Source organism: Canis lupus, chromosome 2 (genome assembly GCF_011100685.1).
Source record: "Canis lupus familiaris isolate Mischka breed German Shepherd chromosome 2, alternate assembly UU_Cfam_GSD_1.0, whole genome shotgun sequence".
Classification (NCBI taxonomy): Eukaryota; Metazoa; Chordata; class Mammalia; order Carnivora; family Canidae; genus Canis; species Canis lupus.
Genome location: NC_049223.1, coordinates 66,592,689 through 66,617,623, shown reverse-complemented (window position 1 = coordinate 66,617,623; position 24,935 = coordinate 66,592,689). Strand labels below are relative to the sequence as shown.

The window sequence follows — 24,935 nt, the reverse complement described above, 5'->3', positions numbered from 1 at the left end:
GGCCATTGTGTTCCCACCTTCCTTTCTTTTATTTATTTATTTTTTTCCTTTCTTTTAATAAATAGTTTATCTTCATGAGTCTTTCTATAAGTAGAAATTAGAATTAAGATTTCTTCTGTTCCTTGAATTGTCTTTTTTCCCCTTAATTAAAATTTTATTGAGATATAATTAATCCTATCCAATTCACTAAAGTGCCTAATATTTCTCATTTTACCATTCATAAGTGTATAGTTTAGTGGCATTAAATACATTTACAGTGTTTTGTAACCATCACTGCTATCTGTACTCAAAACTTTATATCATCCCCAACAAAACTCTGTACTCATTAAGTGAGTCTCCTCTCCCTCCAGCTCCTGGTAATCTCTATTCTAGTTTCTGTCTCTATGAATTTACCTATTCTTGGTGCCTCATATGAGTGGAATCATGCAATATGTGCCTTTCTATGTCTGGTTTATTTCACTAAGTATAACGTCTGAGGTAATTTTTGTGTTTCATTAACATGGTATTTGTCTCTCATTCTGTTGGTTATTTTGTCGCAGACCTGGTAATTCCTCGTTTATCTAATTATATATTAATGTGATAGACGGTCTGGTTATTTTAGTATATTAAGTAGTTTCTTCCCCCCACCACCTCAACAAGAGGTGAAGAAGATGTGTTTAGGACCTTTGTCTTGCAGGGATCTGATGGGAAGCAAACTAGACTTCACTACCTTTGCCAAATGCCAGAATATGAAGGCCTTTACTTTGAGGAAGCCATTGCCTATACTAGAAGCATTAACATATCACAGCCAATTTGTTCAATACATTCAGAGAAAACCCTGTTTTATTGATGACTGTGGTTCCCTATATAGGGCATGGAGCTGGCTCCTGTGGCCTTTAGTCAGTTCTGTGTCATGCCCCCCTTCTTATATCTGTCCTCCATTGTACCTGCAAACTAAGTGCCCCTCTAGAGCCTCTCTTTTTGGTGGATCAGCTCCTATACCTGTGGCAGTATTTTGGTAATGCTCTGGGATGCTGGTGTACTTTGGAATATACCTGTATCTATATCTATATCTCTATATCGGTTTTCACTGCTCTACTTTATTCCTTAATCCACGTCCATTTGCCATCTTTTGTACTAAAAGTGTGCTGACATATCTTCTTTGATGGCCCTCTTTCTTTCTATTCATTGCTATGACTTTAGTCTTTTTTTTTTTTTTTTTAATTTATTTATTTATGATAGTCACATAGAGAGAGAGAGAGAGGCAGAGACACAGGCAGAGGGAGAAGCAGGCTCCATGCACCAGGAGCCCGACGTGGGATTTGATCCCGGGTCTCCAGGATCACGCCCTGGGCCAAAGGCAGGCGCCAAACCACTGCGCCACCCAGGGATCCCGACTTTAGTCTTTTATGTTTATTTTAAATATCTATGTGGTCACTTCTGTGGGGCTGAAGAGGATCAGAATTGAGTCTATACACTCACTTTTTTTATCTAGAACCAGAAGCCTAGGCCTCACCTTCTATGCTTGAGTCTTACCTTGTTGTTGTTAAGTATCTTTTTCTCCATCTGCACTCTATGCTACTTCAGATCTTGGTTGATGACCCTAACACTGGTATTTGGGCAGAGTTGATGTTCATTAAGCAGTTGCGATGGCCACAAGTAGATGCAAACCAAGTAAATTAAATGTGAAAATTACTCAAATTGTCTGATTAAGAAATATTTAAAGGAAAATAATTTACCCCAATTGTTAGTCCTTTATTCTTGTAAATATGGTAACAGTGTCTGTTTCACTTACCCCTGCTTTCCTATGTCACATTTGATTTGGAATAGACAAATTATACAAAAGACCATATTATCCAATCATCCCATAGATTCCTCCTTGAAAACAAATCTTGTGGATTTGAAAAATATGCCATTAAATCTGGTTTCCTATAGTCCTTTTCATACTCCATGTTACAACACTTGCCACACTACTCTAGTTGTTGATCTATGTGCCTGCCTCTCTGGCAGTGGTCCTCAGCACAGAAGATGCATCATATGCTTTGTCTTCTAGGGCAAGAGAAAGGAAGTCAGAAAAATGAGAATAACCATTATTTATTGTGCTCCTGTTTATAGGCACTGTTCAAATTATTTTATATGTATTATGTGTGGTTTCAACAGTTTTCTGAAATAAATATTATACCAATTTTACATATAGATGTTTCAAAGAGGTTTAATATTTTTCCAAGGCCACACTTTTGTCAATATGTGTGCAGAACCCATATGAAGGTGTTAACTGAAGAAGGAAAGGAGGAAGAGCTGTCAGGCATTTGGAAGCAGTGATTTTCATAATGGTGTGAAGGAGTTAACAGAGGAGATAGCTTGTTTCTCCAGCAGCCTGCCTCAATATCACATCACAGAAAAATAGTTGCAGCTGTGCCTTTAGAACACTGAGAGTCCTGTGGAAATGATCTGAAAATTAAGTGCAAGGATGTCACATTAGTAAAATGTAGGCTGAGATACATTATATATAAGATTTATCATATGAAGGGGGTCTAATTTTTAGTTTCTTCTTCCCTGTTAGCATTAGGATGAGATCAAGTGCACAAGTCTAACCATTAGTGATTTTACTAGGGATTCCCCTCTTCCTTATCTAAAGGAAAGTACATTCAGGAGGCTAGCAAGCTTCTTTGAGTGGTTAGTCCTCTCTCCTTTCTCCCCAACTTGTTTCCCATTAGGAGCCCATCATTTTCTGTTGCCTAGGCAATTCTGGTGCTGGCAACCTACTGATTATCTGTGAATAAGATTTTCATTGTTCACATTGCAGCACCTCTGCCATGTTAATGTGAGAAAATGGTCCTTGAAGATGGTGTTTGTTTCCAGCCTTTGCTGCTCCTTGATATTTGGAAGAGGTCTAATTATTGCAGAAACTAACCAGCTGACCGTGTACATTTCACTAAGTCATTGTATTCTATATTATTGTTGTCTACTGGGAATAAGGTAATTCTGTAGAGGACATCCATTTATAGCAACTGGGGGGTGGGTTTCTGGAGTAATATAGCAAATGGACTTTATTTTGAAATGTGTGTTATACTAATTAGAATACAGAAAATTTCTGGTTAAATAGAAAAACACACTTAATTCCTTTTGGCAGGATTTGCAGGATTCTATCTGAAATAAACACATATAACAGGTAATAGCGTAAGACCAGCCAGAATTTTTTTTCCTTTATATTTAAGCCAATTTGAGAAAAATTGATCTTGTTTCTTGAAATAGATGTTGAATGCAACAGAATTTTTACATAAATAAGCCATTCTAATATCAAAGGAAGAGTCACAGAAAGAAGCACTCTGATATGAAATGTTATTTTAATATTCAAGATTATAAATAGATTTCTTATTGCCAGACACTCTGCCTAACAAAATAGTTAAGAGCACAGCTTCTGGGGGATCCCTGGGTGGCGCAGCAGTTTGGCGCCTGCCTTTGGCCCAGGGCGTGATCCTGGAGACCCGGGATCGAATCCCACGTCGGGCTCCCGGTGCATGGAGCCTGCTTCTCCCTCTGCCTATGTCTCTGCGCCTCTCTCTCTCTGTGTGTGACTATCAAAAATTAAAAAAAAAAAAAAAAAAAAAGAGCACAGCTTCTGGAAACACAATAAATGGGTTTGAATCCAAGCTTGGACAAGTTGATTAGCCTCTGTGTACCTTAGATTCTTTACATGTAAAATCAGAATAGTATCTCATAAAGTTTTTTTAAGCATTAAAAGAGTTAATACAGGTAAAGAGCTCAGAACAGTTCCTGGTTTTTAGTTAAACACTCAACAAATGTTAGCGCTTTTATTTGCATTTTCATAGTTCCAATGCAGACATGGTAGTTAATTGAGGTGCCCAATAGTTCATTAAAAGAAAAGGGACAAGGTTGAACATGAACATGAAACTGAAACTGTGAGAGCAGACAATTCTTGGAAGGCCAGGCCTGAGGCTTAGTTCTTTAACAGAATATGGGGAGTAGCAGATGTTGGAGAAAGGGATATTCAAAAGAAGGGCAGAACAAAGGAATCTAGCAAGAAGGTAAAACAATGTCAGTGGGTAAGAAAATGTGGAGGAGATTGACTTTGAGACAGTGGTTCAAGAAGGCAAACCTACCTAGTTGGCTGGGAGGAATAGCACAGCACTGGCAGAAATTCAGGTGTGAGTCTTCAGACCTTGCATGGTTCACCTGAAGTGTAATCTGGGGAAGGTCTCCTGATATGTCTGGGGTAAAGTTCTCTAATCTATAAAATTATTTGGCTGGGTTTGATTTGTAAATCTCCTTCTAGCAGTTCTGTTGCTGGCTTCCATGATCCTAGGTTATTGGTAACCTTCGAGTGCTTTCAGTGGATAGTGTGCCCAGAAGCCAGATTGTAGGGAGTTAAAGAGTGATTAAATGGTACAAGACCATCTGTTCAGGAACTGAGTTTGCTCCGATCCAAGAAAGGTTATAAGCCTCTCTTAATTTAGTACATTTGTACTCCTACAATATGGACTTATATACCTGCTTCCCTTTTCTATTCCTGTTTCAAATCTGTTCAGTTTTTAAAGGTTTATTAATCTTAGGTGATTTAAAGAAATTTTGCATGAGGCTCAATTTTATTCAGTTCAATTCATTCTAATGCTCCCAAATAGTTTAGTCAGTTCAAAACATAATTTCTACTTAAAGGATTAAAAAAAAATCCACTTCATTAGCTTGGCAAGGAAAGAAAGTGTTTGTGTGGGACCAAAAAGCCAAATTTATCTACAAGCATAGGAATAAATTTGAATACTCAACAGAAGTTCTTGTGATTATCATAATAAAACAGAATAAAATAGTCAAAGCATCAAAAATGCTCCTGAAAACCTAGCCTGCATATGCCACAGCTACACAGAGGTTCTGTTCAGGTAATACTGTCTGTAGTCTTTAAGGGAAATGAGAGTTTCCTATCAGCTAATATTTATACCATGGGCAATGAAAATTAAATGCCTTGATCAAAAGTATCCAGAACTGAAAAATGTTAAATTGAAAGGTTAAAAAAAAAAAAAAAAAAAAAAATCATCATTCTAATTAACCCACTGAACTTATTAAAATTAAAAGTTCCATTAATAGACATGAAATGTAATATTTCATCAACAAGATGAAGACTTCTTTTAGTTATGGTGAAATGTAAAAGAAAAATAGATCCAAGTAAAAAAAGCAAGGCTTTTGATCCACCATAAAGGTGTACAGGAACATTATGATCTAGTATTATTTTAATGAATACTGCAGGTCTCAATTTATGCCCCTGCTTTGGTCCAACCCCCCAGGCTTACTTATATTCCTGGCATTTTACTCTGAGAAAAAGAAAATCATATTTTTTCAAAACAACAAATAAATTTATGAACTTACTTTTTACTTTCCTATTCCTCTCTTTTTAAATTATTTTGAATCTATTAACAGCTTTTAAATGTCTACTGATCTTTGAAGAAAAACTGTACCCTTTAGTCCTATTCTAACCCCCTCTTATTTAATGAGCCATATTACAAGGAGCTGATTCTTCTAAACTAGAGGACTGCACTTTAGGAGCCCCTGCCTCCCCAAGGAGTGATGTTCCCTCATGAGGTCCTTGGACAGTTCCAGGTATTTTTGTCATCATACAGTGAATAAAATATGAGTATTTTTGGTCAGCTGCTTGAAGCACTATTTTACATTTATGGCATAATTATCATGATAGAGCAGATCATGTGTGTTGAAGCACCCTTGAGAGAATTCAGTTTTACATTCATCATTTTCAGTGACACCCAAGCTTTGAATCTGAGAAGTAGACTAGCACATTTAATATGCCAATTAAAATGGATTGATCTCCTTTGACAGTCTTTGGAAAAAAGGCTAATATGAAAGGAATGCTTTTTAGTCATAATAAGAGCTTATTTTCCAAGCTGCAGAAGTTCTAATTTTAGGATGAAAATCAGTACTTATTTACTAAATCATGTACATATTTATACAGAACTCAGTCACAAACATGTACACTTGTTGGTCTCTCATTTTTCAAATTAATGAAGAAAAGAGGGGGCTCATATTTGTTTTCTAAAAATGCAGGTGCATAAAATTTTGCACAAAGTATTTTCCAAAAGATTAAAGAATACCACATATGTGTGTGATAAATTTATATTTTTAAGATGACATAGTATACTGGCTTTGCATCATACAGGCCCAACTGTATAACCAGTCTCATCTACTGATTAACTGTGTGATCTTGGAATGCCTGGGTGGCTCAGTGGTTGAGGGTTTGCCGTTGGCACAGGGCATGATCACAGAGTTCCAGGATCGAGTCCCGCATCAGGTTCCCTGCATGGAACCTGCTCCTCCCTCTGCCCGTGTCTCTGCCTCTCTCTCTCTCTCTCTCTCTGTGTCCCTCATGAATAGATAAATAAAATCTTTAAGGAAAAAAAAACTGTGACCTTGGAGAGTTTAATTAATCTCTCTAGACTCAATTTCCCCATCTATTTAATGGCGATAACCATTTCTTTTTATTTATAATATATTTTTATTTATTGAAGTTTGATTTGCCAACATATAACATCCAGTGCTCATCCCGTCAAGTACCCTCCTTGGTGCCCGTCACCCAGTCACCATATCCCCCCGCCCACCTCCCTTTCCACTACTGCTTGTTCTATTCCCAGATTAGGAGTATCTGATATTCTGTTACCCTCTCTATTTTTTCCCACTTGTTTTCCCTCCTTTCCCCTATAATCCCTAATTCTTATATTCTCCTTATGAGTGAAACCATGTAATGATTGTATTTCTCCAATTGACCTACTTTACTCAGCATATAATACCCTTCAGTTCCATCCATGTCGAAGCAAATGGTGGGTATTCGTCTTTTCTGATGGCTGAGTAATATTCCATTGTATATATACACCACATCTTTGTTATCCATTCATCCTTTGATGGACACCGAGGCTCCTTCCACAGTTTGGCTGTTGTGGACATTGCTGCTATAAACATTGGGGTGCAGGTGTCCTGGCATTCCACTGCATCCGTATTGTTGGGGTAAATCCCCAGCAGTGCAATTGCTGGGTCATAGGGTAACTCTATTTTTAGCACTTTGAGGAACCTCCACACAGTTTTCCAGAGTGGCTGTACCAGTTCTCATTCCCACCGACAGTGCAAGAGAGTTCCCCTTTCTCCACATCCTCTCCAACATTTGTTGTTTCCTGTCTTGTTAATTTTCACCATTCTCACTGGTGTGAGGTGCTATCTCATTGTGGTTTTGATTTGAATTTCCCTGATGGCCAGTGATGCAAAGCATTTTCTCATGTGCTTGTTGGCCACGTGTATGTCTTCTTTGGAGAAATTTCTGTTCATGTCTTTCGCCCATTTCATGATTGGATTGTTTATTTCTTGGGTGTTGAGTTTAATAAGTTCTTTATAGATCTTGGATACTAGCCCTTTATCTGATATATCATTTGCAAAAGTCTTCTCCCATTCTTAGGTTGTCTTTTAGTTTTGTTGACTGTTTCTTTTGCTGTGCAGAAGCTTTTTATCTTGATTAAGTCCTAATAGTTCATTTTTTCTTTCCCTTGCCTTCATAGATATATCTTGCAAGAAGTTGCTGTGGCCAAGTTCAAAAAGGGTTGTTGCCTGTGTTCTCCTCTAGGATTTTGATGGATTCTTGTCTCACAGATCTTTCATCCATTTTGAGTTTATCTTTGTGTATGGTGTAAGAGAATGGTTTAGTTTCATTCTTCTGCATGTGGCTGTCCAATTTTCCCAGCACCATTTATTGAAGAGACTGTCTTTTCCTGCTTTGTCGAATATTAGTTGACCATAGAGTTGAGGGCCCATTTCTGGGTTCTCTATTTGTTCCATTGATCTGTATGTCTGTTTTTGTGCCAATACCACACTGTCTTGATGATCACAGCTTTGTAGTACAACTTAAATCTGGCATTGTGATGCCACCGGCTCTGGTTTTCTTTTTCAATATTCCCCTGGCTATTCAGGGTCTTTCCTGATTCCATACAAATCTTAAGATGATTTGTTCCAACTCTCTGAAGAAAGTCCATGGAATTTTGATAGGGATTGCATTGAATATATAAATTGCCATGGGTAGCATAGACATTTTCACAATATTAATTATTTTAATCCATGAGCATGGAATATTTTTCCATCTCTTTGCATCTTCCTCAATTTCTTTCAGAAGTGTTCTGTAGTTTTTAGGGTATAGATCCTTTACCTCTTTAGTTAGGTTTATTCCTAGGTATCTTATGCTTTTTGGATGCGATTGTAAATGGGATTGACTCCTTAATCTCTCTTTCTTCAGTCTCATTGTTAGTGTATAGAAATGCCACTGATTTCTGGGTATTGATTTTGTATCCTGCCACACTGGTGAATTGCTATATGAGTTCTGGCAATCTTGGGGTGGAGTCTTTTGGGTTTTCTATGTACAGTATCATGTCATCTGTGAAGAGGAAGTGTTCGACTTCTTCTTTGCCAATTTGAATGCCTTTTATTTCTTATTGTTGCCTGATTGCTGAGGCTAGGACTTCTAGTACTATATTGAATAGCAGTGGTGAGAGTGGACATCCCTGTGGTGTTCCTGATCTTAGGGGAAAGGCTCTCAGTTTTTCTCCATTGAGAATGTTATTTGCTGCTTTTCATAGATGGCTTTTAAGATGCTGAGGAATGTTTCCTCTATCCCTACACTCTGAAGAGTTTTGATCAGGAATGGATCTGTATTTTGTCAAATGCTTTCTCTGCATCTATTGAGAGGATCAAATGGTTCTTGTTTTTTCTCTTGTTGATGTGATCTATCACATTGATTGTTTTATGAATGTTGAACCAACCTCGCATCCTGGGGATAAATTCCACTTGGTCATGGTGAATAATCTTCTTAATGTACTGTTGGATCCTGTTGGCTAGTGTCTTGTTGAGAATTTTTGCATCTGTGTTCATCAGGAATATTGGTCTATAATTCTCCTTTTTTGTCTGGTTTTGGAATCAAGATGATGCTGGCCTCATAAAACAAGTTTGGAGTATTCTGTCCCTTTCTATCCTTCGGAACAGCTTTTAGAAGAATAGTTATTATTTCTTCTTTAAACGTTTGATAGAATTTCCCTGGGAAGCCATCCGGCCCTGGACTTTTGTGTCTTGAAAGTTTTTTGATGACTGCTTCAATTTCCTCCCTGGTTATTGGCCTTTCAGGTTTTCTATTTCTTACTGTTCTGGTTTTGGTAATTTGTGGTATTCCAGAAATGCATCCATTTCTTCTAGATTGCCTAATTTGTTGGCATATAGCTGCTCATAAATACATTTTTAAAATCGTTTATGCTTTCTTGGTATTGGTTGTGATCTCTCCTCTTTCACTCATAATTTTATTTGAGTCTTTTTTCTCTTCTTTTTAAAATAAGGCTGGCTAATGGTTTATCTATCTTATTCATTCTTTCAAAGAACCAATTCCTGGTTTTGTTGATCTGTTCTGCAGTTCTTCTAGTCTCTGTTTCATTGAGTTCTGCGTGAATCTTTATTATCTCTCTTCTTCTGGTTGTAGGTTTTACTTGCTGTTCTTTCTCCAGTTCCTTTAGGTGTGAGGTTAGCTTGTGTATTTGAGTTTTTTCCAATTTTTTGAGGGAGGCTTATATTGCGATGTATTTTCCTCTCAGGACTGCTTTTGCTGTATCCCAAAGATTTTGAACAGTTGTATCTTCATTTTCATTAGTTTCCATGAATCTTCTTAGCTCTTCTCTAATTTCCTGGTTGACCCAGTCATCTTTTAGCAGGATGCTCTTTAACTTCCATGTTTTTGAGTTTCTTCCAAGTTTCTTCTTGTGATTGAGCTCTAGTTTCAAAGCATTGTGGTCTGAAAATATGCAAGGGACAATCCCAATCCTTTGCTATCGGTTGAGACCTGATTTATGACCCAGTATGTGGTCTATTCTGGAGAAAGTTCCATGTGCACTTGAGAAGGATGTGTATTTAGTTGCGTTTGGATGCAAAATTCTGTATATATCTGTGAAATCCATCTGGTCTAGTGTATAATTTAAGTCTCTTGTTTCTTTGGTGATGTTGTTCTTAGAACATCTGTCATTTGCAGAAAGTGTCGTGTTGAAGTCTCCTACTTTTAGCATATTATTATCTAAATATGTCTTTACTTTGGTTATTAATTGATTGATATCCTTGGCAGCTCCTACATTAGGGGCATAAATATTCATGATTGTTAGGTCTTCTTGTTGGATAGACCCTTTAAGTAGGATATAGTGTCACTCTTCATCTCCCAAGTCTTTGGGATAAACTTTAATTTATCTGATATGAGGATTGCTACCTAAGCTTTGTTTTGAGGACCATTTGAATGGTAAATGGTACTCCAACCTTTCATTTCAGGCTGGAGGTGTCCTTAGGTCTAAAATGAGTCTCCTGTAGACAGCAAATAGATGGGTCTTGCTTTTTTATCCAGTCTGAAACCCTGCATCTTTTGATGGGATCATTTAGCACATTCACACTCAGAGTAACTATTGAAAGATATGAATTTAGTGTCATTGTAATACCTATTTAGTCCCTGTGTTTGTGGATTATTTCTTTGGGCTTCCTCTTTCTTTTACAGGATCCCCCTTAATATTTCTTGAAGAGCTGGTTTTATGGTCACATATTCTTTCAGTTTCTGCCCATCTTGGAAGCTCTTTATCTCTCCTTCTATTCTGAATGACAGCTTTACTGGATAAAGTGTTCTTGGCTGCATGTTCTTCTCGTTTAGTACCTGAATATATCATGCCAGCCCTTTCTGGTTTGACAGATCTCTGTGGAGAGGTCTGCTATTAATCTGATATTTCTCCCCATATAAGTTAGGGATCTCTTGTCTCTTGCTACTTTAAGGATTTTCTATTTATCTTTGGAATTTGCAAGTTTCACTATTAAATGTCAAAGTGTTAAATGGTTTTTATTGATTTTGGTGGGGGACCTCTCTATCTCCTGGATCTGAATGCCTGTTTCCCTCTTCAGATTAGGGAAGTTCTCAGCTATGATTTGTTCAAATCTATTTTTGGCCGTCTCTCCTTCTCTGTGTCTTCTGGAACCCCAATTAGACATAGATTCTTCCTTCTCAGGCTATCATTTATTCCCCTTAGCCTTTCTTCATGGTCTCTTGTTTTTCTCTTTTTTCCTCAGCTTCCTTCCTTACCATCACCTTGTCTTCTATTTCACTCACTCTTTCTTCCACCTCATTAACCCTAGCCGTTAGGACATCCAGTTTGGATTGCATGTCGTTTATTTTTAATTTTGGCCTGATTAGATCTAAATTCTGCAGTAACAAAGTCTCTAGAGTCCTTTTTATGCTTTTTTTCCAGAGCCACTAGTTGGCTTTCTGACATCCGAATTGTAGCCATATTCTGTAACTCTGTTGCAGAGAGTACTGTTTCTGATTCTTTCTTTTGTGGTGAATTCTTCCGTCTAGTCATTTTGCTCAGTGCAGAGTGGCTGTATGAGCCGGTTGAGTCAAGAATATCACCATGGCCTAAGTAAATTTTACCCTAGATGATTCTTGCTAGAAGCGAAAACTTTTCTCTCTGTAGCATTCCACCTATTCTCTCTTTAAATCTCAGGTCTATTTCGTTGGTGTTCAGGATGTTTTGAAAGTTTTCTAGGTAAGTTGCTGGAACCAGGTGAGTTGAGGACTTCTACTCTTCTGCCATCTTACCCCACCCTTTTGATAACCATTTCTAACTCATGGTGGTCATACGTGATGAAATGATGTATGTAAAGCTCCTGACACAATGTCTGACACATTATAAGAGCTTAATAAGTATTATTGCTATTTATATTTTATTCCAAATAGTTTATTTTATAAGTAATATTACTTTATCTTTAGTGAGAATGAGAAAAATATTGAAAAGTCTGGAGGAAAGCATTATATTTTTAACAGTTTGGCTATTGCTATGCAAAGGCTATCTTATGTGTTTGCAGCCTTGTTTGATATTCAGTTCTGCAGTTACACTTATTTATACTATCAGTTATTTTTCACACTACTTCAATAAAATATTATCTTAAATTTCTATACATGGGACGCCTGGGTGGCTCAGTGGTTGAGTATCTGCCTTTGGCTCAGAGCATGATGCCAGAGTCCCAAGATTGAGTCCCATATCGGGCTCCTTGCATGGAGCCCGCTTCTCCTGTCTCTGCCTCTCTCTGTGTCTCTTGTGAATAAATAAGTAAAATCTTTAGATGTCTATACAGTGTTTTTTCATTTGGCTATGTCAAAGTCCTTTACCAAACACCTAATCATTTCTATTCTAGAAGTTTCTCCTAATAAGAGTTGATTAAGTTTTGTTGTTTAGGGGCACCTGAGTGGCTCAGTCCCTTAAGCATCTGCCTTTGGCTCAGGTCATGATCTCAGGGTCCTGGAATTGAGCTCTGCATCTCTGAGTTGGGCTCCCTGTTCAGCAGGTAGTCTGCTTCTCCTTCTCCCTCTGCCTCTCCCCCTACTCATGTTTGCTATTTCTCTCTTGCTCACTCTGTCTCTCTCAAATATTAAAAAAATTTTTAAAAAGATTTGATGTTTAATGCAGCATCATAGCATTTTTAAGACAATTGGTATGGCTAAGTTGCTATTCATTAAAAGGTCTCTACTTAATGCTTTTCTGTCACTACATGAAATATCTTATATTTCATAGTGTTCATTAGCTACTGAAAATAAGGCAAGAGATTATAAAACAATTTAAGTTTACACTTAAATAAAAATCATAAAAATGAAAATCACTTTGCAAAAATTTTCCTTCCCTAAGACATGCTTGATCCAAACATATCATCTTAAACCTTTGCCCAGATTTGGGAATGTTTTATTTATTAATCAAATATGTCTGTATAAACCATAAAACTACCCATAACTCTGTAACAGAGAGGAGTTGATTTCTTCTTGTTTCACTGATAAAGTTCAAAAATCTTTGATTTCATATATTATATTTATACTTGTATTTATTGCCTGTACCTCACATACATGGTAGAATATAAAGAGCATAGTATTAGGAGTGTCATCAACAGTGTCTTCTTTAACTCCCTCATTTTATAGAGCAGGAAGCAATTCAAAGAGAAGCGACATATCTAAGGTCACATGGGTACAAATCCAAAGCTGGGACCCAGAGGTACTGAAGTGAGCCATGTACACCATGGTTACATGACAGTGTACATGGTTATATGGTAGTGTACGTGGTGGGTACAGTGTGGTGAAAATTTTACATTTACTGCATGATATTAAAAAGTAAAACTACTTCAGGGGCACTTGGGTGGCTCAGTCAGTTAAGCGTCTGCCTTCAGCTCAGGTCATGATCCCAGGATCCTGGAATCAAGCCCCATGCCAGTGTGGGACTCCCTGCTCAGCGAGGACTCTGCTTCTCCCTCTCCTTCTGCCTCTCCCTCTGCCGTTCTCTCTCAAAAATCAATCAATCAATCAGTCAATCAATCAATCTACCTCAGTGACACTTATTAAAGATGATACAGCAGACTTGATTCTGAACCATCACAGTAGGTATAGGGACAGTTGCAATGGGATTTTACAATAAGAGAGAGACTAGGCTCAATTCTAAATAGAGCTTGAGCAAGTGGAAATTTATAGCTAAGGATCAGAGCAGGGGTCAGTGGATGATGGAAAATTACTAAGAGGAAACATCATAAGGAAGGGGGATTCTGGCTAAACCAACCTAAAAAGCAGGCCAGCGTTACCAGACATCGTTACCTGAAGAATGGAGGAAGATGAGGTGCCTGAGCTCAGGATGATCAGATATCATTAGCAGGATTCTTGCTAAAACTAAATTTTACAAAGAAGCACACAGATGAGCTGAGGAGAAGTTTCAGGAGCCTGAGTGAAATTTGTTCAAAGAATCATTGTCAATGGGGCTTTTATTACTAATGCCATTTTTTGTATTCTCATTGTTCCTTAATTATGACTTAGCTAGATTAGTTGGAAGCAGCATGTCTTATATTATTGCATCTCCCACACCAACAACGCGCATTTGGCTAAGCCAACATATAATCATTTATCAGCCAATTACTTATCCGTAGGAATGTAAAACCACTATGTAGTTTCTGCCATTCCTTTGCCATTCCTTTGCTTTGCAACTTAGGAAGTTGGAAAATTTTTCATTTATTTTTTTTTAAGATTTTATTTATTCATAAAGACACACAGAGAGAGAGAGAGGCAGAGACACAAGCAGAGGGAGAAGTAGGCTCCACACAGGGAGCCCGACGTGGGACTTCATCCTAGGTCTCCAAGATCACACCCTGGGCTGCAGGTGGCACTAAACCACTGCACCACTGGGGCTGCCCCCTTTTATTTTTGTTTTTTGAGTAGTCAGAGAGTTTGACCTTGTTGATCATCATATATTAAAATACTTCTTGTGTGAACTTTTATATTTTGTATTGATTAAATATTATTGTTGGGTTATTTTGCAGAAGATAAAATTTGAATTTGTGGAGAATTGGTAAGGATGTAAAGGAAGCATTGGCCTCATTAAGTAAGAACCCTTTTGAATATATTTTTTAGATTATAATTATTTTAGAAAAACTTAATTTGAGTATTTGATGTGTTAAATTCCTTTTATCTCTGTGTATGTCTCTGATTGAGACTGTCCCTATACATATGCAAGCCAGTGTTTTAATCTGGACAGGTTCTTTTCTTAAATTTGGAATATAGTTCCACTTTAAAAATTAGCCATATCTTGATAGTTTTGATTTGATATATTACAACTTAATTGTCAATTGCCTTTTATCAGATTGCACTATCCTGTTGTATACCATACTTCTTAAGAATAATATTGCATTAGAAATCTCAGAATATAAAGCCTAAGAAATATATCTTTTGAAAATCACTTTCAGAAGCTAGGAGGCCATATCCTATCATGCATATAATTTCCTTATAATTTAATCAATTTTCATAAATCTCATGTGCATTCATGAGAAAGTCTTTATATTTTATTGTTCTCTGTATTTATTTTTGTGACCATCTTATTATTTTCACCAATCTTATTTAAAACGTCTTCCATTGTGGGAGCCTACAGACAGGAGAGCCGGATGGTTAATGAAGATGAATTTTGAGGGACACTATGGCATAGTCAGATAATTGAACACTGATAATGAGTCTTCTAATCATATCATTAATTAGAGACTAAAGAAGCTAATAAAGTTAGCTCAAGAATATGAGTTAAATGTGGCAATGAAGAATGAATAATCCTCTGTAGGAGAGCATGAGCCTTCCTTGTTGTACTAGGTCAAAATTATTAAAAGTGGAGATAGAGTTTTAAGTTCTCAGAAGGGTCTATAAACATAAAGATTAAGGCCAGACTAATGGATTCTAGTACATGCTGACATCCTTGCCTCTAATTATGATTTAGTCTTTTCTTCTGAATCCCAGAAGTCTAAGGAAAACGCCATTAACTCAACTTTTCCCTTCAACCTTTAACATGTTTTATATTGATATCCATTCTTTCTTGTAGATTTCAATCTTTTTTTCTCTGCTTATTTCTTCTCCCTGAATCCATAAACATGTTTAATTATCTCCTGACCTAAAACCCCTTCCCTCCAAAAAAAATATTTACTCAACTGGGCCTCTCTCTTAAAGGCTTCTCATTACTTCATTGTCTCCTTCCCTTTCAGACGTTGTGGAAGAGTACTTGCCACTATCTCCCATTTCCTCAAATCCCAGTCACTGCTTACTGTACATAGTTCAGCTGCCTCTACCACCACTCCACTAAAACCACATGAAAAGGTTACTAATGATCTTCTCATTGATATATATCCAGTGATCTCTTTTCAGATTTTAGTTTGGCCTCCAAGATATTCAGCACCTATGAACACGTCCCCTTCCTTTTAAATTCTGTAAAAAGGGAAGAACCAAAGAAAGTTGGCTTGCTATGTTTGCTTCTTTTTCTTCCATGATTCTAAAGAGGTGGTTTACTTTTGTCTACCATTTAGAGGCCTTTCATGGTGGTAATCCAGGTCCAGAAGCCCTTTGAAATGACAAAATCCCTGAGAGAGAAATGATTAGAGTTTTGGAAACTATGCTTCCCTCTTTCTGCCTCTGCCTCCCCTGTCTCACCTCATTTTGCCAGTCTTTCCTGATGTTGTTTCTATAAGTTTCCCATAATTTGTTCTTCCCTCTGGTTTTGATTAAAGCTGTATGAACACCATGAGTCAGGCTTTCTCCACCTGGGCCCATATAGTCGTTTTAGCGTTGTTGCCAAAAAGTAGCAAGATCTTTAACACTGTCATTTCTTTAAGATAAAAATACAGAAACATCTAGTTACAGCAAGTGCTTAGAAAGGAGTGAAAACAGTTTTACAAATCAATTCCTTGTGACAAAGTGATGATCAGTATTCTCTTCCAAGATAATTGCAGTCATTGAAAGGCCTGCTGTCAAAAGACATTGCCTGATTTATTCATTCCGGTATTTGAACCTATGTGTCTGAGGTCTGGGAATACTTTTAAAAATTCATTTGTTTTGCTCTTAAGTAGAAAGCTATATTATCATTAATTTGGCATATAAATACAGGGATCCTACAGGCCCATTTTCTCTCTGGCCGGCTCCACTCTTGAATGAGTTTAGCTCTTTAACCTGCTTGATGTTGTCATTCCTCAGGTATTTCTCCTTACCTTTTCTCTGCTTCCCTATTAATTTTCTCCATGTTGCTGCTTTGGCTTGGTTGGAAATGTCAGAACAAGATGCCAATGTGTTCCAGTCAGGACGAGCCTGTGTTCAAACTGCTGTATCCTGTTACTTGGCTCTTACAGGAAAAATACTGCGGGTGCAGTGTCTCCAGTTGGAATTGAGATGTAAAAAGCATCTGCTTGGTTTCTTCAGCTAATGAGGTTTTGCTGAAAAATGAGTGTAATGAAAAAATTCTGGCTGTTGGCAGGACCTACTGATGAAGGCTAATGAGCATAAATGAGTTTCTGTAAGGCCCCAAAAGCAGAGGCATAGAATGTTTCAAATGCACTACCCTTGAGGCGAGACCAGCCTTGGATGAGGTGTGACCCATTTATTTGTTGGCTTCTTTTTTTCTTTCCTTCTTTCCACCCATTCAAGCCAGCCCCAATAGATTTTATGCAGCGTATGACATTTTAAAAATAAAGCTACATAGACTAGGGTTCAATACAATTTTCCAAAAGTAAGAATTATGAACTCTATATACTTGTGTACATTATTTATTAGAAGAGGTAATTTTTAAATTTAATTGATAGAATACATTCTATCATTTAGAATTCTATCACATTTGATAGAATTACATTCTATCAAAAAGCAGATAGAAAATAGGTATTTTGTAGACAACCCTTAAGGTTGAGTTTTCTTAAAACCTGATCTGAAGTGGATGAAGAGTGGACTGTTGGTGGGTCACAAGGGCTTTTGCTCACTGCTCTGCTCCCCATAATATGTTACTGCAACCATGTGATTTTTAATTTTCTATGTCAACTTGACTGAGACACACAGTACCAAATATTTGATCAGATATTCTGGGTCTGAGGGTAAGGGCATTTGGGAATAAGACTAACATTTAAATCAGTAGATTGAGGAACTCAGATTGCCTTTCCTAATGTGGATGGGCTTCATCCATGAAAGTCTGAGTAGAACAGAGAGGTTGACTCTTCCCTGAGTAAGAGGATTGAGGATTTTCCTGGCCTAATTTCTTCCCTGAGTAAGAGGATTGAGGATTTTCCTGGCCTAATGGCCTTCAAACTGGACATCAGCTTTTTTTCCTGCCTGTGGATTTGAACTGGGTATTGAGCTTCCTGGCTTTCAGATAAACTATATCATCAATTCTCCTGGGTCTTCCACCTGCTGATTCAACCTGTGGATCTGGAAACTTACCAGACACCATAATTGCCTGAACCAATTCTTTATAATAAATCTTTTTCTGCCCTTTATTCTCACATACACACACATACACAACACACATGCGCGCGCATGCACACACATCCCATCAATTCTGCTTCTCTGCAGAACCCTGACTAATAGAAACCACAACAGCAGTCAGCATATAATCTGTGAAATACATCCTATGACATGCTCCATATTGACTTTGTGACTTTGGACTTAGACATACCTACATTCAGGTTTAAGCTCTATCACTGGCTAGATGTATGACCTTTGACAAATTATTTCATCTTTCTCCATATTGGTTTCCTGATCTTTAAATATGGTAATTCTAGTGACACTGTATAACATAGAGCTTAAATAATACATCTTGATAGCAGACTATCAAGATATATTAATTTTTTGACATTCTAAACTAGGCTGCAAAACAAATATAATCAATAAAATGATAATGTAAATCTTACTAATAAACTCTGTTGTTTCCATTGAATAAGTTGTGTAGTCATACCTTGTAGATATTATGGGTTTGGCTTCAGACCGTTGCAATAAACCAAGTATCTCAATAAAGCAAGTCAAATGAGGTTTTGGTTTCCCACTGCATATAAAAGTTATGTTTATACTATGCTATAGTCTATCAGTTGTGTAATATAGCATTCTGTCTAAAGCAACAATGAACATACCTTAATTAAAAAATACTTTATTGCTAAAAAAAAAAAAAGATAACCAGTATCTGAATTTTAAGCGAGTCATATTCTTTTTTTTTTTTTTTTTTTTTTTTTAAGATTTTATCCATTCATTCATGAGAGGCAGGCAGAGGGAGAAGCAGGCTCCCTGCGGGGAGCCTGACATGAGACTTGATCCCGGGTCTCCAGGATCAGGCCCTGGGCCGAAGGCAGCACTAAACCGCTGAGCCACCCGAGCTGCCCCGAATCATATTCTTTTTGCTGAAAGATGGTCTTGCCTTTATCTTGATGACTGCTGTCTGGTCAGGATGGTGGTTGCTGAAGGTTGGGGTGACTGTGGCAATTTCTTAAACTAAGACAAAAATGAAGCTTGCCACATTGATTGACTCTTTTCATAAATGATTTCTCTGTAACATATGATGCCATTTGGTGACATTTTACCAATTAGAACTTCCTTCAGAATTAGGATCAGTCCTCTCAAACCCTGCTGGTGCTTTATCAGTTAAGTTTATGTAATATTTTAAATTCCTTGTTGTCATTTCAATAATCTTCACAACATCTTAACCAAGAGTAGATTTCATCTCAAAAAAGCCACATTTTTTGTTTATCCATAAGAAGCAAGCCCTCATCCGTTAAAGTTTTGTCATGAAATTACAGCAATTCAGTCACATCTCTAGACTCCACTTCTAGTTCTAGTTCTCTTGCTGTTTTACCACATCTGCAGATACTTCCTCCACTGAAGTCTTGAACCCTCCAAGTTATCTGTGAAGATTGGAATCAGCTTTTTCCAAACTCCTGTTAATGTTGATATTTTGACCTCTTCCCATGAATCACGAATGTTCTTGATGGCATCTAGAATGGTGAATCTTTTCCAGAAGGTTTTCAATTTACTTTGCACAGACCCATCAGAGGAATCACTATCTATGGCATATATAGCCTTATGAAGTGTATTTTTTTTAAATAGGAAGACTTTTTTTTTTTAATTTTGTTTATTCATGAGACACACACACACACACACACACACAGAGGCAGAGACACAGGCAGAGGGAGAAGCAGGCCCAACGTGGGACTCGATCATGCAGGGAGCCCGACGTGGGACTCGATCCCAGGACTCCAGGATCACACCCTGGGCTGAAGGCAGCACTAAACCGCTAGGCCACCAGGGCTGCCTTAAATAGTAAGACTTGAAAGTCAAAATTACTCTTTGATCCATGGGCTGCAGAATGGATATTGTGTTAGGAGGTATGAACATATTAATCTCATTGTATATCTCCATCAGAGATCTTGGATGATGACCAGGTGCACAGTCAGTGAGCAGTTATATTTTGAAAGGAATCCTTTTTTCTGTACAGTAGATCTCAACAGTGGGCTTAAAATATTCAGTAAAGTATGTTGTAAACAGATGGGCTGTCATCCAGCTTTTGTTGTTCCATTTATAGAGCACAGGTAAAGTAGATTTAGTATAATTCTTAAGGACCCTAAGATTTTTCAGAATGGTAAATGAACATAGGCTTCAATTTAAAGTCACCAGCTATATTAGCCTCTAACAGATCCTTTGATCTTTGAAGCCAGGCATTGACTTTTTAGCTTTGAAAGTCCTAGATGGCATTATCTTCCAATAGAAGGCTGTTTCATCTACATTGAAAATCTGTTTTTTGTTGTTGTTGTTGTTGTTGTTGTTGTAGTCACCTTTATTAATTATCTTAGCTAGGTCTTCTAGAAAACTAGTTACAGCTTTTACATCACTTGCTGTTCACTTTGCACTTTGATGTATTAAAGATGGCTTCTTCCCTTAAACCTATGAACCAGCCTCTGGTAGCTTTAGACTTTTCTTCTGCAGCTTCCTCATCTCTCTGTGCCTTCATAGAATTGACGAGAGTTAGGGCCTTGCTCTGTTAAGTTTTGGCTTAATGAATGTTGTGACTGGTTTGATGTATCCGGACCACTAAATCTTTTTTCATTATCAGCAATAAGGCTGTTTCCCTTTCAGGTCATTTTTGTGTTCACTGGCATAGCACTTTTATTTCCTTCAAGAACTTTTCCTTTGCTTTCACAACTTGACTAACTGGTGCAAGAGGCCCACTGAGGCCCAGGCTCTCAACCTGTCTCAGTTTTTGATAAGCCTTCCTCACAAAACTTAATCATTTCTAGCTTTTGGTATAAAATGAGAAACATGAGACTTCTTTTCACTTGCACACTTAGAGGCCATTGTAGGGTTATTAATAGGCTTAATTTCAACATTGTTGTGTCTTAGGAAATAGGAAGCCTGAGGAGGGGGAAAGAGATGGGCTGGTCAAGTGGAACAATGAGAACACACACAGCATTTATCAGTTAAGTTTGCTGTCTTTTATGGACACTGTTTGTGGTACCCTAAGACAATCACAATCATAAAATCAAAGATCATTGATCACAGATCACCATAACAGCTATAATAATAATGAAAAAGTATAAAATATTGTGAGAATTACCAAAATGTGACACAGAGACATGAAGTAAGCAAATACTGTTGAAATAATAGTGCTGATAGACTTGTTTGACGTAGGGTTGCCACAAACCTTCAGTTTGTAAAAAGCTTAATTATCTGCAAAATGCAGTAAAGTGAAGTGAGATAAAATGAGGTATTCCTATAAATGTGCCTTCTTCTAGAAAATATTCAAACTCTTCTTACTGCTCCCTCCCAAAATCCAGTCCTATTGATCTTTTCTAATAACAGTCTTCTAGTGACCCAAATAATCCAGTGATAGAAATGCCTCAGAATGATTTAGGTTTAGTGCCTGTTCCACTCTTAGAAACAAAATTAAAACCTGATGTTTACTGATTCCACTGTGTAACTATAACCCTTTCCAGGGATTTGATGCAAAAGGTTGACTAGCTTTAAATGATAAAAGATGTGTAAAGATAACATTAAGAAGGTATATGCATAAAAGGGAATACTAAGCAGTTATAACAAAAATGAGGATGTGTTCTATATGCAAATATATGAAAAGCATCATATATAATTATTTAGTGGAAAAAGTAGCTGATAGTATGCTGCCTTTTATCTAAAACTGTGAGAAAATAAGAATGTAAATTCTTGTTTGCTTTTCTAGTAAAAGGAAATTCTGGAAATGGGTATAAATAATCCTAGCAATTACCTGGTTGGTAGACAGTGGGGAACTATGTAATAGGGACCACAGGTAAGGAGAGACACTTCACTGAAAACTTTAATAATTTTGAAATTTTGAACCATATGAATTAATTATCTATTGAAAAAAAGAACAGGGAGAAGGAAACCATTAGAGCATATTCACGTTAAAGTTTCTCTGTATACCCTTTGAAAGTTGTATTACACTGTTTTATTTATAGCTCCCAGCTGCAAATTTCTTAGCTTTGCTGCTTTGACCTGATTTGGGTAATTTAAAAACTAGACTCTAGACAGATGTACATGCAGTGTTTTAATTACCATAGTTTAAAATTTTTAGAAAGAGTTACACTGTATATACAGGTAGTACCTATCTTATGGGCAATTATACTATAAAAATTCTTTTTCTACTGTACACTTAAGCATGGTTAAGATGCTAAATTTTGTGTTTTGGGATTTTTATCACAGTAAAAACATTTTTTAAACGTCTTGATTCATTTGTAAAAATGAAACTTTTAAATAAGAATATTTCTAACCACAGGTTATTGGTCCTCAGTCATGTGATTAAAATGACCTGTGTACATTCCTTGATAGTTTATATAAATATGTGTGCTACAAGGTATAATTATTTCCCTTTGTTGAAAATATCCTATTTATATTTGCAAATACTCGTGTATATTCAAGAGATGATTTATGTATTGTTAATAAATATAAACAGCAATACTTTAAAAAAAAATTCATCATACAGACCACCAAATGAACCGTCTTTCTTTTAATATAAGGTGCTGTACACAAACTAGATAAAAAAGTGAGCATGGGGAGCCCCTCAAGGGATTCTCTCTGTTCTTATATAGACTACTCATAAGCATACAAAAAGCCTTTCAATGAGACAATAAGAGTATTGTCAAGTGACTCATACAAACATTACCTGCTCTTGCTGATAGGTTACAGAAGGTATCTGGACACCCTGATGTTTGCGGAGTTTATGGAGGAGACTGTATTGAAAGAGTGGGTCAGGATCTGGATAAATAGGAACAAAGGAGCAGTTCAAATGTAGAAGGACAGTAGGCAGAAACTTGAGATGGACAAGAATGAACTGTGTTTAGTGGAGTACTCTTAGGCAAACAGATGGGAGGTAAACAGGGAACCATAGGTAGCAGTGGCATCGTAAAGATCTTCTGGAAGTTGGACCTTTATTTAGAAGCACTACTTTTAGAGTATAGAAGTGATATTCTAAACATTACATAAATATATGTTTACTCACCTATCTTTCCTCCCTTTTCTTCATTCAAGAAGTATTTTTTTGACCACTTCTTTTGTATAAATCACTGACATAAGAAAATTAACCTGACAATAAACTACAGAAGATGGGCAGAGCCAAGTATGAAGCAGAATATTAAGGAAGCATATTACAATAATTTGGAATTGTGATTGCATTTCTGGAGTTGATAAGAAAGCTACTGTTTTTTGAATGCTTAAGACGATATGTCAGACACTGTGTTAAATGCTTATATGTGCTCTGTATTATCCTCATAATCCTATTTATTATTTCAATTTACCAATGTCAGCAAGGTAAACTGACATAGAGAATGACAGAACAAATACGGTACATATCATGTGTTTAACAGATCAGTTTGTGAATATATTACATGCCCTCTTTTGTTTGATTCTCCCCCTGTGTGGTAGGCAGCCTAGATATCATCGTTCCCATTCTACAGATAAACACAAAATTGAGAAGCTTGCTTGAGCGGTCATTCATCAAACAGTAGACACCAGCTATATGCTCAGGTACTCTTCTAGGCAATGGGGACATAGCAATAAACAAGATAGATCAAGGTTCCTGTCTTCAGGGAATTACTTTCTAGTAGGAATGAATAACATTGAACACTTACATAATAATGCAATATAATTTCTGGAGCTGGTAAGTACTATGAAGTAGACAAAATAAGGTAAAATTATAGGGGCTGGCTGTGGTAGAGAGAGAAGACCTTTTTGAGGAACAGGATAAGGTTGAAACCTGCATAACAAGAAGGCATTCACAATACAATTGGAAAGGAAAAACATTCCAAACATATTTGAAAGCTTATCTGCTATCCATCTTTCCCAGGACACTCTAAGCTCCTCACAAAGGGACACTAGGTTGTATTTATCTTGTAACACCAGGGTCTACCATGGGGTTTATGTATTAGAATGTCATAACTGTTGGTCAAATGAATGAGTACATAAATACATGTGAAATGGAGAGCACCAGTACCATACAGGCCTTGAGTATGTATATGCATATATACATGTGTGCATAGTTTATGAACCTAAAAGAAAATATTACAGTAATATTAAGGGCAATACAATTCAAAAATAGAAGACATTAATTACTATTAGGAAGTTTTCAGAGAGATTTCAAAGACAAAATGTTGGTGCTTTGAAGAAAATTCTGAAAATAGAGAAAAGATGGTTCCAACTTTGACAGAGAAAGGGAATGACTAGGGTGAGACTACGCATACCGAATTCTTTCTGAGGTAGAAATAGAGTGCAGGGTCCCACTTGGGCTGTGGTGAGGGCCTATAACCATCATGAAGGTTTGTGAATTGGAACTTTCTGAAATTCTGAGTTTTTACAATCAAAGAATTCTTCAGCCATCTAATAGTTCCCTAACCAAATACTTATGATTCAACATGTGTTGTGGGCATCTTAGATCTGAGTACTCTGTCATACAAATGGAAACAACATTATCTTAAACAGGTCTGTGATTCAAAAAGAAGATACCACTTTGCCACCTAGGATCTGTAAGCTGCCTTATTGTCATTGAAATTATCATCTTTGTTCTTGTATATATATTCACTTGCTTTTTACTTAAGAATTGCTAATTATCCTGAAGATTTTGGATAGTGGATAACTTGCCCACTCTAAGGTTACTTCTTTTGATGAAGTAAATACTAGACTTCATCTGACAGAAATAGCCTTAATCTGTTCATTTGGTGTTAGAAATCTTGATGAAACTCTGAATAATTAATTTTTTCTCACTTCTGAGTAACATTAACTTTTAAGGTCTTTATCAAATAAAAATAGAATTTATGGTATTTTTAATGTGTATTTATTTTTGTTGGGTTGTTATATCATATTTTCTCTTATATATTCATTTAAATCACATGGAAGTCTGCCTGAAATGGCATTTTCATGATGATTCTGGGAACCATCCTTTTGATTGTATGATATTTACTGCTGATACATGTATTCTGGTGTTTCTTGCTTTCCATCATACATAAATTCTAGTGACATATTGAATACCATAGAGGGGAACTGACTGATGGTAAATCAGACATTTTATAGCATA

The 24,935-nt window shown here is 36.8% G+C and overlaps 1 protein-coding gene across 3 annotated transcripts in view; it reads left to right on the top strand.

Annotated features, from left to right (window-relative positions):
* PHKB (phosphorylase kinase regulatory subunit beta) overlaps positions 1-24,935 on the top strand; it is a 216,254-nt gene that overhangs the window by 142,203 nt on the left and 49,116 nt on the right. The gene's annotated exons all lie outside the window — the stretch shown is intronic.